Source organism: Clarias gariepinus, chromosome 5 (assembly GCF_024256425.1).
Source record: "Clarias gariepinus isolate MV-2021 ecotype Netherlands chromosome 5, CGAR_prim_01v2, whole genome shotgun sequence".
Taxonomy (NCBI): domain Eukaryota; kingdom Metazoa; phylum Chordata; class Actinopteri; order Siluriformes; family Clariidae; genus Clarias; species Clarias gariepinus.
Window position 1 is genome coordinate 40977186 of NC_071104.1, and position 15315 is coordinate 40992500.

A 15315-nucleotide genomic window follows, 5' to 3' on the forward strand; every position below is an offset into this window, starting at 1 on the left:
CATTTGGGACTGCAATCTCCTCTGCTTCACCGAGACATGCCACGCCATCCAGAGTTCTTCTCGGTTCATCGCATGGACAGGACACGGGTCTCGGGGAAGTCAAGGGAAGGCGGCGTGTGTTTAATAGTAAACAGCAGCTGGTACAACAGCGCAAGCGTTGTTTCATTCATCATTCATTCATTTCATTATTATCTAGACACATTTTTCTCACACATACACACTTCCAAATATTTTCTTTTCTTTTCTAAAAAAAAAAAATCTTTAAATTTTTTTTTTGTGAAGCTGCTTTGGGACAATGACCATTGTTAAAAGCGCTATATAAATAAAATTGAATTGAATTGAATTGAATTCTTTTACACACTCCTGCACACCAAAATTGGAACTACTGTCCATCATGTGTCGTCCTTTTTATCTACCTCAGGAGTTTCCATCGGTCATAGTCAGCGCCATTTATATTTCACCACAAGCGGACATAGACACTGCCTTATGCGAGGCACTCACACAGCACCAAACACAGCACCGGGTCGCTGCGCTTATTGTGGCAGGGGACTTAAACAGTGCCAACCTCAAACAGGCAGCGCCAAACTTTCAACACATCACCTGCCCCACCAGGGGCGAAAGGACACTGGACCACTGTTACACGACAATCGAAGACAGCTACAAGGCACAATCTCGTCCACCATTTGGAAAATCCAACCACGCCGCCATCTTCTTCATGCCAAAATACAAACAAATGCTCAAACAGGAAGTTCCGGTTCAGAGGGAGGTCGCGCGCTGGACGGACCAATCGGTGGCCGCGTTAAAGGACGCACTTGATGGGACTGGGACATGTTCCGAAACAGCTCCGATGACATCAGCGTGTTTACGGAAACAGTTGTGGGATTCATCAGGAAACTGGCGGATGATATCATGCAGAAAATGACTATCAGAATGATTCCCAACCAGAAGTCGTGGGTGGATACAACCGTCAGTGATGCTCTGAGCTCTCGTACCGCCACCTACAAGGTAGGACTTGCGTCAGGGGGCATGGACCCGTACAAAGTGAAGAAAGCGGTGAAGGAGGCGAAGCAGCGCTACGCTAGGAAACTAGAGTCACAGCTCCAAAAGAGTGACTCTAGAAGCATGTGGCAGGGACTAAGATCAATAACGGACTATAAAGCCAAATATCCGGTATGACGAACGCGGACGTGACTCTGGCAGACGAGCTGAACACTTTCTATGCTCGCTTTAAGGCTGCAGGTAAAGATGCTAGGGATGCTAATGCTAGTGATGCTAATGCTAGCGGCGCTAACGGCTGCGGACAGAAAGACACTGCAGCACCGGAAATGCGCTCATCATCTCTGAGCATGATGTAAGGAGAGCCTTCAAGAGAGTGAACACCAGGAAAGCAGCAGAACCAGACGGCATCTTAGGTCGTATTCTCAGAGCCTGTGCAGACCAGCTAGCACCTGTGTTCACAAAGATATTCAACCTCTCTTTATCTGAGTCGGTGATCCCCACATGCTGTAAAGAGTCCATAATTGTTCCTTTCTCATCCTGCTTCACCTGAATAACTATCGCCCTGTAGCCTTCACCTCAGTAGTGATGAAGTGCTTTGAATAGCTGGTCAAGGACTTCATCATTTCTCCTCTACCGGACACACTTGACCCACTACAGTTCGCTTACCGTCCAAATTGTTCTATTAATGATGATGCCATCTCTTACCTCATCCACACATCACTTACTCACTTGGACACTAAAAGGGGAAATTAAAAAATTTAAATTAAAATGCTCTGTTAAAACCGCTTATTGTTTTTGGGAAGCTGTCGCTGACACACAATGATCGCTAGATGGCGCTTTCACCCAATGCAAATAGTTTAGCTCCAAGATAAACTTTCACCTGGGCAATGCGGCATTCATTCTCGCATGAAATCCTTTTTTACCTGAAATTTACCTGAAACTCTGTCTCTACCTGGCATGGTCGTTTGGAGGGGATTGTGATCATCACTAGGCTTGCGATTTGCTTGTTCTATGCACAGTATACTAAGCTGTTTATAAAGTAGACAGCTTAGTTTTTTCATTTTGTAATCTTTTTCGTGTTTACCTTGTACTGTACATTGTATATATATTTTTTATGAATAACTGTAAATAAACTACATATGCAGTTGATTTACCAGAAAGGACTTTTCTGTTTTTTTTGTGTTCTAAACTAAACTTCAGGGTCAAGTAATAGTGATATATATATACACACACACACACACACACACACACACACACACACTCACCTTAGGAATTATTAGGAACACCATACTAATACGGTGTTTGACCCCCTTTCGCCTCCGGAACTGCCTTAATTCTACGTGGCATTGATTCAACAAGGTGCTGAAAGCATTCTGTAGAAATGTTGGCCCATATTGATAGGATAGCATCTTGCAGTTGATGGAGATTTGTGGGATGCACATCCAGGGCACGAAGCTCCCGTTCCACCACATCCCAAAGATGCTCTATTGGGTTGAGATCTGGTGACTGTGGGGGTCATTTTGGTAAAGGGAACTCATTGTCATGTTCAAGAAACCAATTTGAAATGATTCGAGCTTTGTGACATGGTGCATTATCCTGCTGGAAGTAGCCATCAGAGGATGGGTACATGGTGGTTATAAAGGAATGAACATGGTCAGAAACAATGCTCAGGTAGCCCGTGGCATTTAAAAGATGCCAAATTGGCACTAAGGGGCCTAAAGTGTGCCATTACACCACCACCACCAGCCTGCACAGTGGTAACAAGGCATGATGGATCCATGTTCTCATTCTGTTTACGCCAAATTCTGACTCTACCATTTGAATGTCTCAACAGAAATCGAGACTCATCAGACCAGGCAACATTTTTCCAGTCTTTAAACTGTCCAATTTTGGTAAGCTTATGCAAATTGTAGCCTCTTTTTCCTATTTGTAGTGGAGATGAGTGGTATCTTGTGCGTGTTGTGGCTTCACAAATGTTTTGCTGCATACCTCAGTTGTAACAAGTGGTTATTTCAGTCAAAGTTGCTCTTCTATCAGCTTGAATCAGTCGGCCCTTTCTCCTCTGACCTCTAGCATCAACAAGGCATTTTTGCCGACAGGACTGCCACATACTGGATGTTTTTCCCATTTCACACCATTCTTTGTAAACCCTAGAAATAGTTGTGCGTGAAAATCCCAGGAACTGAGCAGATTGTAAAATACTTAGACCGCTCCGTCTGGCACCAACAACCATGCCACGCTCAAAATTGCTTTAATCACCTTTTTTTTCCATTCTGACATTCAGTTTGGAGTTCAGGAGATTGTCTTGACCAGGACCACACCCTTAAATGCATTGAAGCAACTGCCATGTGATTGGTTGATTAAATAATTGCATTAATGAGAAATTGAACAGGTGTTCCTAATAATCCTTTACGTGAGTATATATATATATATATATATATATATATATATATTTGGAATCTGCATCTAGATTTTCCTGTATAGAATTAGTTTTAGCTGAAATTCATAATCAAGGGTTTAGGTTAGTGTTAATTAGTTTCAGCCAAATCATTAAAACTAACAATAGACTATGCTACTCTCTTGGTGGTTGGAATGTGTTATTCATTTATTTATTCTCTACAAGGGCACTAACTGCACAGACCAAACTGTTATGTTCTTGTCCTGGTATAAAAATCTAAATATAAACAAACAAAATACAGCTGTTTATCTCAGAGGTAAACGGAAAAGTGAAGTTGTTCAGCTGTTTAGTGTCACTATGCAGATGTTGCACCCAGTGCAGATACCGAAATCTTTGATTAAGTTCTCATTGAGTGGCCACACATACCTTCCATATTGCCACATTCCCGAATAAGCACATGGACCGAACGAAACGAGGCATAATCGTGGTGTTTGCTTCGGTTATGACATAGCATAGTTTATTATCTGCTGTGGTAGATCTGATTTATTCAAATACAATAATAAAGCTTTATATTCTCAGGAGGGGTCATTACATTGTTTTAGCATAGATCTGCTCCATCTAAAGCACTGTCACACTAAAAAAAACATCCGACAGTTCAGAAGCTTCAAATATAATGAAAGAACTTATTAATTTTCTCAAAACGTTATAAAATTTAGTAGAGCTAAATCCCTAAATCCCCTTATAAAATAACGCTGATTATCAATGAATATATATATATATATATATATATATATATATATATATATATATATATATAAACTGCATATATGGAATGAAAACCTGAGATACTGTACCAGGGATACGCAATCCCTTGCGGCAACTGCTGGGAGAAATAAGAATCGCAGGTTGGAAAAGGCAGGAAGCAGCATGACCGGCACCCAGCTGTCAGCAATTTCACGGAAGTTAGAGCAAAATATCTTTATACTGGCTTTTGCTGGTGTGCTTTTAAAAATGTAAGCATGCAGGGTGATTAAGCTCACAGATCTAGGAAAAGTCATGAAAGGAGGGTCCTGGAATTTGATTGAGTGTGAAGCAATATTTTTCTTTTTTTCCCATTGTGGTCAAATGACCGGTACTCGGCACTTCCAGTGTTAATACTATAATTTCCTTCACACTCACCACCAAGCTGAAGCACCTGGAATCTCTGTGTCAGTGGAACTGGCAGACCACAGGCAGTAAAGATGGGCGGACATGTCTCAGCCTCCCTCACTCTCAGCACTGGAGCCCCCCAGGGTTGTGTTCTGAGCCCCCTGCTTTACTCTTTGTACACGTATAACTGTGTGGCCACTACCAGCTCCACCACCATCATTAAGTTTGCTGACGACACCATCGTGGTGGGCCTGATCTCTGACAACAACGAGACGGCCTACCTAAAGGAGATTAAGAATCTGGAGAACTGGTGCCAGAGGAACAACCTCCCTCTAAACGTCAGTAAGACAAAAGAGTTGATAGTGGACTTTAGCACTAAGCAGGAATGAAAATACCAGACCCCCGTCATCTACGAGAGCCCTGTGGAGAGAGTGGACTGCTTCAAATACCTCGGTGTTCACATCATGCAGGAATGTCATGGTCCTTTCACATCAACACCGTGGTGAAAAAGGCCCGACAGCCATTAGAGACTTTAGACTGCCCTACAAGGTGCTCAGGAAGATTTACTCCTGCACCATAGAGAGCATCCTGACGGTAAACATCTCAAACTGGTTCAGGAACAGCACCGTGCAGGACAGACGAGTTCTACAGAGGGTGGTGCAATCAGCTGAGCGCACCATCCGCACCGAGCTCCCTGACCTGCACTCGATCTATAGAAAGCGGTGCTGGACCAAGGCCAGGAAGATCGTGAAGGACCTCAGCCACTCCAGCAATGGACTGTTCTCTCTGTTGAGGTCAGGAAAGCGATTCTGCTCCCTGAAGACTGAATGCACAGCTGGCACCTCTGATCTGAAGCTAGGACTGTTAAATATTAGATCTCTCGCATCTAAAGCAGTTATAGTTAATGAAATTATCACAGATCAGGAGTTTGATATACTCTGTTTAACAGAAACCAGGATTAAACAGGACGAGTATGTACAGTAGCTCTAAATGAAGCTAGTCCTCCTGGATAGAGCTACATACACCAGCCTCGGTTCACTGGTAGAGGAGGAGGCGTCGCAGTTATTCACAATGATAATCTGACTATTGTACAAAAACACGGACACAAATTTAATTCATTTGAAATTCTTTATAGTAACATAACTCTGAGAACAGCATTTATGTCCATACTGGACTCGGTAGGAGTAAATCAGTGTGTAGTAGGACCCACTCATAAAGCAGCTCACACTTTAGATTTAATAATATTATTCGGATTAAGAATAAGAAATTTACTTACAATTCCACTATCTGAAATTATCTCAGATCACTATCTTGTCTCAATTCAAGTGTGTCACAATAATAATGTACACACAGCGCCGCGCTATCATCTGAAACGTACATTCACATCAACTACCAAACAGAGTTTTATTAGTAATCTCCCAGTGTTCCCAACTTTGATTAGATCACCGTCTGACCCCACAGAACTCGATCAGGCGACTGAATATTTACAGTCGACCTTTCACTATACCTTAGATAATGTAGCTCCAGTTAAAAGAAAAATTAGTAGAGATAAGAAACTTGCTCCCTGGTATAACGATCACACGCGCACATTAAAACAGACCGCTCGGAAATTAGAACGTAAATGGCGTCAAACTAAATTGTTAGTATTTCAAATAGCATGGAAGGAGAGCATCCTGAACTATAGAAAAGCTCTTAGTGTAGCTAGATCAACATATCTCTCCACTCTTATAGAAAAAAACAAAAATAATCTTAGATTTTTATTTAATGCTGTAGCCAAATTAACCAGAAATAAGACCACTGCAGAAATCTCCACAACAACATCATGCAATAGTGAGGACTTCATGAACTTTTTTAATAATAAAATTGTAAATATTAGGCATAAAATTGAGGTTTTGAAACTGAACAATGTAATTGATACAGATGTTAATCTAGCCCTGTCTGATTAGAACCTAGAATACTTTACTCCCCTTGAAGAGAATGAACAAATTTCACTCATCTCTTCTGCGAATTCATCAACCTGCACAGTACATTAGATCCTGTACCGACACATTTTCTTAAACAGATAGTACCAGCAATAACAGAACCCCTGTTGGGAATAATTAATTCTTTACTCAGCATTGGTTATGTTCCAAAATCTTTTAAATTAGCAGTTATCAAACCAATAATTAAGAAACGTGACCTCGACCCCTGTCAGCTGTCTAATTACAAGCCAATATCAAACCTCCCCTTTATCGCTAAAATCCTGGAAAAGATAGTAGCGGAGCAGCTATGCTCATCTCTACATACAAATGGCATACATGAACTGTATCAGTCAGGATTTAGGCCTCATCACAGTACAGAGACAGCGCTCGTTAAAGTAGTAAATGACCTCCTATTGGCCTCTGATCAGGGTTGTGTAACTATGCTTGTATTACTCGACCTCAGTGCAGCTTTTGACACCATTGATCACGCTATTCTTCTTCACAGATTAGAAAATGTAGTAGGAATTAAGGGTACAGCCCTCTCCTGGCTCAGATCCTATCTGACCCATCGTTATCAGTATGTAGACTTAAATGGTGATTATTCTGCATGTTCTCTAGTGGAGTTTGGCGTTCCTCAGGGTTCAGTTTTAGGTCCACTGCTTTTTTACCTTTACATGCTTCCTCTGGGCAACATAATCCGTAAGCATGGTATTAGTTTTTATTGTTATGCTGACGACACATAGTTATATCTCTCAGCAAAACCTGATGAGAAAAAACAGCTTACTAAAGTTGAGCAATGTGTGCAGGACATAAAAAATTGGATGCTAATTAACTTCCTTCTGCTTAATCCGGATAAGACAGAAGTTCTAGTCATAGGACCGCATTCAGGTAGAAGTAAAATTTTAGATCACACCGTAACTTTAGATGGCCTTTCTGTTCCATCAAGTGCAACAGTGAAAGACTTTGGTGTGATTATAGATACCAGCCTTTATTTGAAGCTCATGTAGATAATATTACCAGGATAGCATTCTTTCACCTCAGAAATATTGCCAAGATAAGAAATTTATTGTCGCTAAACGACGCAGAAAAACTAGTTCATGCTTTTATCACCTTTAGGTTGGACTACTGTAATGCCTTACTGTCTGGTTGTTCAGCTAGGTGCATAAATAAGCTTCAGCTAGTCCAGAATGCAGCAGCGAGAGTCCTCACTAGAACCAGAAGATATGAGCACATCACCCCTATCTTATCTTCACTGCATTGGCTTCCTGTGAAATTTCGCATTGATTTTAAAATACTGTTCTTGACATATAAAGCATTATCTGAGTGAACTGCTAGTGTCTTACGAACCGCCATGTCTACTTCGATCAAAGGATGCAGGCTGTCTATCAGTACCGCATATTATGAAAAATACAGGTGGGGGCAGAGCTTTTTCTTACAAAGCCCCAAAATTATGGAATAGTCTTCCAAATAGTGTTCGGGACTCAAATACAGTCTCAGTGTTTAAGTCCAGGCTAAAAACCTATTTATTTAGCCAAGCATTTTTATAAATAGATTTGCCGTAGGTAAAGGAGCAGATCTGGGGAACTCATGGACGTAGAGTATTATGGTGAACTGGTATGTTTAGATGCTGTCTTCCTCACTCTCATTAATCACTCACGTTTGCTGACGGTGAGGTGATTGTTTGCTTTACATCTCAGTTCCCCCTCATGTTTGTGTTTCCTTCTGGCTCCTCCCTTTTAGTTATGCTGTCATAGTTAGTCCTGCCGGAGTCTCTGCTTGCACTCTACAGTTAATATACATTCACATTATGCATTGTGTGACTGTGACCATACCTAACTGCCATCTCTCCTCTTCTTCTCTTTCTCCTCCTCTTTCTCTTTCCTCTCTCCTCCTGTCTCCCCCTTTCACTCTTTCTCTCTCTCTGTCGAGCTACACATGTCGTTCCTGAGCTGCCAGTGATCCAGACTCCCTCTGCCCTCCGGACCTGTCTGACCCATCCTGGTGCCCCGCTTCTGGCTGAAGATCTCGTCACATGGATGCCCCGTGTGTCTCTCTGGGATGCGTCTGGTGTCTGGGAATGATTCTCTCTACCTAGAAAATGGTTCTGGCCTTGACTGGTGTTGGCAACTGTTTCTCTGGGGACTTGACAGTTCGATAGTTCATGACTGGAACTTCCTACAAGTCTACCTGGGTCTTTAATAACTACCTGGACTCCATATTAACATCAATTAACATCAGCTATTATAGCTGAACTGCCTCCCACCCTACACACTGTATAAATGCAGATCATTTACTGCTTTCTGTTTCACCCAAATGAGGATGGGTTCCCTGTTGAGTCTGGTTCCTCTCAAGGTTTCTTCCTATTACCATCTCAGGGAGTTTTTCCTTGCCACTGTCGCCCTCGGCTTGCTCACCAGGGACAAACTGACCATTTTGATTTATACACACTCACATTTCATACAAACTTAAATAATTCTTTTGATTGTGTGAAGCTGCTTTGCGGCAATGACAATTGCTATAAGCGCTATACAAATAAAATTGAATTAAATTGAATTGAAGACCAACACAGATAGAATGAGGAGGAGCTTTTTCCCGCAGGTGATACGGTCTCTTAATCAGTACACCACACACTACTGATCCATTTTGCATATCCACACATGCGGTTTTTACACTCACTCTGGACATTCTGGACATTCACTTACACTAGTGGCACAACTGCACTTTTGTGGTCATTAGTTGAATCACTCTATCACAAGCCAATTTAAATAAAACACTTTTGAGCATATTTGGACACAAAAAACACTTTTTTTTTAATTTTTATTACTATTTATATCTAACTTCATTCCACACAAAAATTCCATAAAATCTATATCTACTTTGTGTAACTGTTTTTCCTATTGTTCTATATTTTTTCACATATTTTGTTATATTGTGTATTTTTTACTGTACAGTAATTTTATTAAAACTTTATTTTATTCTTTCTTAGTTAAATTTACCTTCTATTTCCTTTTTCATATTTATTTCCTATACATAGTCTTTTATTTTTTTGGTCACAAGCAGTTGTCTAAGCATTTCACTGCATATCGTACTGTGTATGTGTATGTGACAAATAAAATTTGAATTTGGAATTTGAATTAAATAACATGCTTAAGAACTATGTTTTCCAGAGGAATCTTGTAAAGAGAAAAAAGCAGTGGGCTTAAAACTGAGCCCTGTGTAAGTAATTGAGACACACCTTATTTTAAATAAACTCCACCCCGCATCTAAACATCCCCTGTTTTAAATAAACTCCACCCCCTTGTGTAACTGAGACATGCCATGTTTTCTGTGCACTGAGTGAAATAAGCACCACACAGGAAGCTGAACGCTGCCTCAACCTGCTGCTGCATGTCCTCTCTGCAAAGAAAAATCTTTATTTATTGCATCAGGTGGTCGAAAATATCTACACACACACACACACACACACACACACACACACACACACACTCCTGGCACAGCTCATCTAACGCCACAAACATTTCTTTAGTTGAAGTTTGGGATGCAACAGTGCATAAACACACACACACACACACACACACACACCATTAAAAATATATAAAAACAGGGTTGCCAGATTTGTATTTATGATATTTTTAGTAGGTATTATCAGTGTATTATCATTTACTATGCTAGCTGTGTGCTGTTGCACCACTAGAGGTCTCTCTCTCTCTCTCTCTCTCTCTCTCTCTCTCTCTCTCTCTTTCATTCAGCAGGCTTGAGATTCCACTCTAGAAGAGAAACACAACTTTTATTTATAAATATCTTATAACCGTTATTTATAAATGGGCTTATTATAATTCAATTCAATTTAATTTTTTTATATAGTGCTTTTAACAATGGTTATTGGTCAAACTAAAAAAAATTTATTGAAAAGAGAATTATAACAAGTTACTCTATTGACAGACAATTACACACAGACAGCCAGACAGATAGCTCATGGCATGATTTTCATACTCTGAAGACTTGCTGTTTTTTTGCATGAAATTAGCTTAGCATTGGCGGCTGGAGTTTTAGTTTCATTAACTATGCCAGTCGTGTTAAGAGCTGTGTGTGCTAGCTTTATGTTTTAAATCAGATTATTGTAATGCAAGGTGGCACGATGGTGTAGTGGTTAGTCTACTTACACCTCCAGGGTCCAGGTTTAATTCCCAGCCAGACTTGATTCTCGTCTCTATGTGCATGGAGTTTGCATGTTCTCCCTGTGCTTAGTGGGTTTCCTCTGGGTACTCTGGCTTCCTCCCACAGTCCAAAGACCAGCAGATTAAGCTAATTGCTGTTCCCAAATTGCCTGTAGTGTGTTTGTGTGTGTGCCCTGCGATGGATTGGCACCATTGTCCCGCGTCTTGCCCTAAGTCTCCTGGGATAGGCTGCAGGTCCCCCGCGACCCTGAATACAGGATAAAGCTGTCTAGACAATGAGTGAGAGTAAGTGATTGTAATGCTAAACTCTCTCAGAGAGCAATTATAAAGCTTTTGTTGTGATGTCATCTCTAATTGTTAACCCCGCCCCCACACATTTAAAACCAAACCTGCTGTTCTTAGTCAACCCTTCTCTAACATCTAACTGATTTCATGAAGGTGTTACTGAAGGTGGCGTTAATCAGAAGAGAAATGGACATGTGGAAGTTTTTCTTCTCAAAATCCCGTCCCAGTGGAGGAATTCCACGAACCCCGCTTCCCGGAGCGTAGCTCAGGAACAGAGCGCGCGAGAGCCGCCATGTGGTTCTGATTTAACCGTACCGTTTCAAGTGAAAGGCGTTACGTGCAGTGAGATTTCAAATCGCACGAGGGTGATAATGTGTCTGCGTGTGTATGTGTGTGTGTGTGTGTGTGTGTGTGTGTGTGTGTGTGTGTTTAACACCCTGCTGCACTTTGAAATGTGATCTTTATTGTCCATAGGGTTTAAAGCCAAGTATGAAACACAGCTCCTCCCAAACTAAACACACACACAGGAATGAGTCAAGGTTATTAAATTGAAGTTGTAATGATAGATAGATAGATAGATAGATAGATAGATAGATAGATAGATAGATAGATAGATAGATAGATAGATAGATAGATATTTTTAAACAGGCATGTAATTATGTTAATTAATTCATCTTATTATTTAACAGTAAATTAGGTATTGGTGGTTCAGTAGTGGAAGTTCCATGTTTAATTCCCAGCCAGTACCCAAACCCCAGCCACTGGATGTAGTGTCAGTCCCAAGCCTGTATAAATTGGCAGGTTGCATCAGGAAGGGCATCCTGTGTAAAACCTTTAAGTTGTCTGCAGGTTGGATGGCCACTGTGGTCGACGGAAGCATCCGAAAGTTTGTTAGTTTGTTTAGCGAAGGTGACCTTCTCCATTGCAGCATGTCAGAAAAGTAAGAAAACTAATATATCAGCTGTTTGTATTGACATGACTGGTCTCCAAGCAAAACTTAAACAGTATTAGTACAAAAACTTAGTCTTTGCTTTTTTTAGTATCATTTGGAATCCCAGGGCAAGTGTGTGAGGTAGGAAGAACTGTTGGGTTGACCACTCAGGGGTGAAAAAAAACGGTCTCTCAGTCTTGGTGCCCATGACGGAATAGTCTGAGGTTAGTGGACAGTTGGTGGTTGAGATGGGCATAATCCCTGGAAAGACATTCTTTGTTTATTCTAGTAGGTAAAGTTGTTCTTATGGTGCTTGGAGCTGTTCTAAAACTTGTCGTGAAGTTGCTGTACCAGACTGGAATACAGCTGCTCAATATGGTCTCATAGCTGTACTCCTGCATTAGTTGGTGATCATCCAGGGGAGAAGATTGATCTTGTGTTGCCTCCTGAGGAAAAAATAGATGTACAGGATGAAGGTAACTGTGTGGTGTGGATGGGCCAAAAAAAATCTTGTGTTAAGTTGAGGCCAAGAAACTTGAAGCTGTCAGCACCCTCTTCAGAAGTTCTAATGAGGCTAGTGAGTCTGTGGGTTGCACACATTTGTTTTGCAGAGGGTGAGGCACATGTTGTTCTCATTGCACAAGTTCACCACCAGTTTACGACAACAGTATCTTCTGAATATAAAAGGTTGTAGTTTAAGGTGAGTGCACTGGAGGTGAGGTTATCTGTTCTAACCAGTTAAGGTCTGCCAGTAAGAAACTGAAAAAATCATTTGCATGTGTCATCATATAGTTTGTGAGTTTGTTAATCATCTTCCTAAGAAAAATGGTGTTAAATGCAAGTGGGTGGCTGCATTTTTCTGTAAAGCTGCCCGGTAGGTGAACTTTAGTGGATAAGTGTTGACTGGGATGCTGGCTATAATGTGTGCCATTACTAGGTACAGAAGCTCAGGCCAGGAGTGAGTTAAAAATATCCATACAGATTTGCTGGAAAGTCCAAGCACACCTGCAGCTTTCTTGAGTTGTTGAGTGTGGACATGGGACCAATGTTCATCCATGATTCCTAGTTGGGTTCCTTATGATATCTCCATGGACCATATATTGTTGATGCATGCTCCTCAAGACTTTTTCTAAGAATGTCTCAGTTGGTATATTTAGACAATCCCAGAGTGCTGCTCTAGATCCATCAGACCAAACCTTAACAGTTATCAGTGATTAACAGTGATCCAACCTCCTCTGCCCTCTGGACCTGTCTAACTCATCCTGGAGTCCTGCTTCTGGTTGGAGATCTTATCACATGGATGCCCCGTGTGGTCTGCCTGGAATGCGTGTGGTGACTGGGGTTGGTTCCACTTTTCCATGAAGGTGGTCCTGTCCTCGACTGATGCAGACAGCTGTTCTCTGAGGACCTGTGACTTCAGTCTCTCAAAAGTTCAGGACTGGAATTTCTTACAGTCTACCTGAGCCTCCAGGAACAAACTGGACTTTAATCTTACACATCTCCTCTTATACTGAACTTCCTGTCTCGCATATTATTATGCACATCAATCCCTGCTATCTGTTTTCACCCAGATAAGGATGGGTTCCCTGTTGAGTCTGGTTCCTCTCAAGGTTTCTTCCTATTACCATCTCAGGGAGTTTTTCCTTGCCACTGTCGCCGTCGTCCTAGGCTTGCTCATCAGGGACAATCATATAATTTTGATTCATACACATTCACATTTCATACAAACTTAATTCTTTTGATTGTGTAAAGCTGCTTTGTGATGATGTAAATCGTTAAAAGCGCTATACAAATAATATTGAATTGAATTATCACTGAAGGCTTCTCCTGTTTGAGAAGCTGAATGTTGTCAGGCAGCAGAAACAGAAGGATGTGGTCTGATGGTCCAGAGTTGAGACAGGGAACTGCTTCAAATGTTCTGGGTGTGTTGCCGTCAACGTTGTATAGTATATGGTGATATATTTAATAGTGGTTGATGGGATTGGACAGGTGTGACCATGATGGTGGTAATTTCTCTCAGAAGCAGTATTTCTTCTTGCATTGGTGCACCTCCCTTCCTTTGTTCATGCTAAAAGAGGAGAAGAGATCAGATGTTAGCTTACAAAAGACTTGGAAACATCGATCTGTTGAACCCTGTAACATGTAGCCCAGCTAGTGCCCTGAACACACTTTTAGAATAAGAAAAAGAAGAAGAAAAATAATAAGAAGGCTTAATTGACATTACACATTACAGCACTGTGAAATTCTTACCTTCGCATTTTTTATCTTGTTAAGAAATCAGGCTCAGAGCACTGGGTCAGCAGTGATGCAGCACCCCCCTTAGGCCTTGCTCATGTGATCACTACCCCATACCTTTACTTTTATCCCACGTGTGCTGCTTCTATCTTCACTCTATAACCTCAGATGGTTCCTGCCCAGGGTTTCCCCCTTAGTGGTGTACATAGAAGTGGTGCTTACAGACTTTGATTTTAATTAGCCCTTTGTGTCTCACGAAGCACTTAATTAGTATTCACGTGTCAGATGCTTGTTCGGTGTGATTATGTGCACAGCTGATTTAACCCTAACCTGTTTGTACTGTTTGTATTATTGTTTTTTGAGTAAATTTGAAAAAAAAAAAAGTAAAGTTTTAAATCTGTTGTCTTTAGTGTCCTTGGTTTAATGCTACACTAAAGTTAGTGGTAGCCTAAGCTAATGCTATGTTGTCTTAGGGTTACAAGCCATGTTGCTCAACCAGTTTTTTTGGTCAGATCAGATTTGCATGTCATGATGGTTCACATTTATAATTACACATAACTTTAATCTGACTCTAATATGTATGTGTCTGTCCTCTAAAGCAGCATGTGTGCATGCAGTGATATATCTTAGCTCATGCCATCTGGGTTAATACACGTCATATTTGTTTACACGCATGTTTATTCTAACAATGGATGTTATTTTAGCAAAAAACATGCTTGGGTTTTTCTCAGCGAGCAGTAAGTTGGGTGGATTTGTTGAGATCCAGAGTGAGGAAGTATCTGACTGCATACAAAAGTGACTCAGGTCCGATCTAAAAACACATCAGATTTGTGCATTTAGACCCAAAGAACAGGGAGCCACTTCAGGCTGCTGATATAAATGCAGTCGTTGGGTTTTTCCTGTTTCAGTGTCGGATGAAGAAACATCTGTGCTAAAATCCAGCCCCCTCACATTTCTTGCACACGGGATGAGTCTGCTGAGATTGTCCGGATCAGACGGGCTGAAGGATTAGTCGCTGCAGTTTAATCCGACATCAGGGAGCGTTTGAGGATCAAATGAAATATCCGAGTGTACGTTCTGGATCAGAAAAACAACAGTTAACAGGTTCATAACAAAGCAAGAGCTTGTGATGGAGATAGCACTCCATTAAGCCAAGTAAAAAAATTAACAATCAAAGAA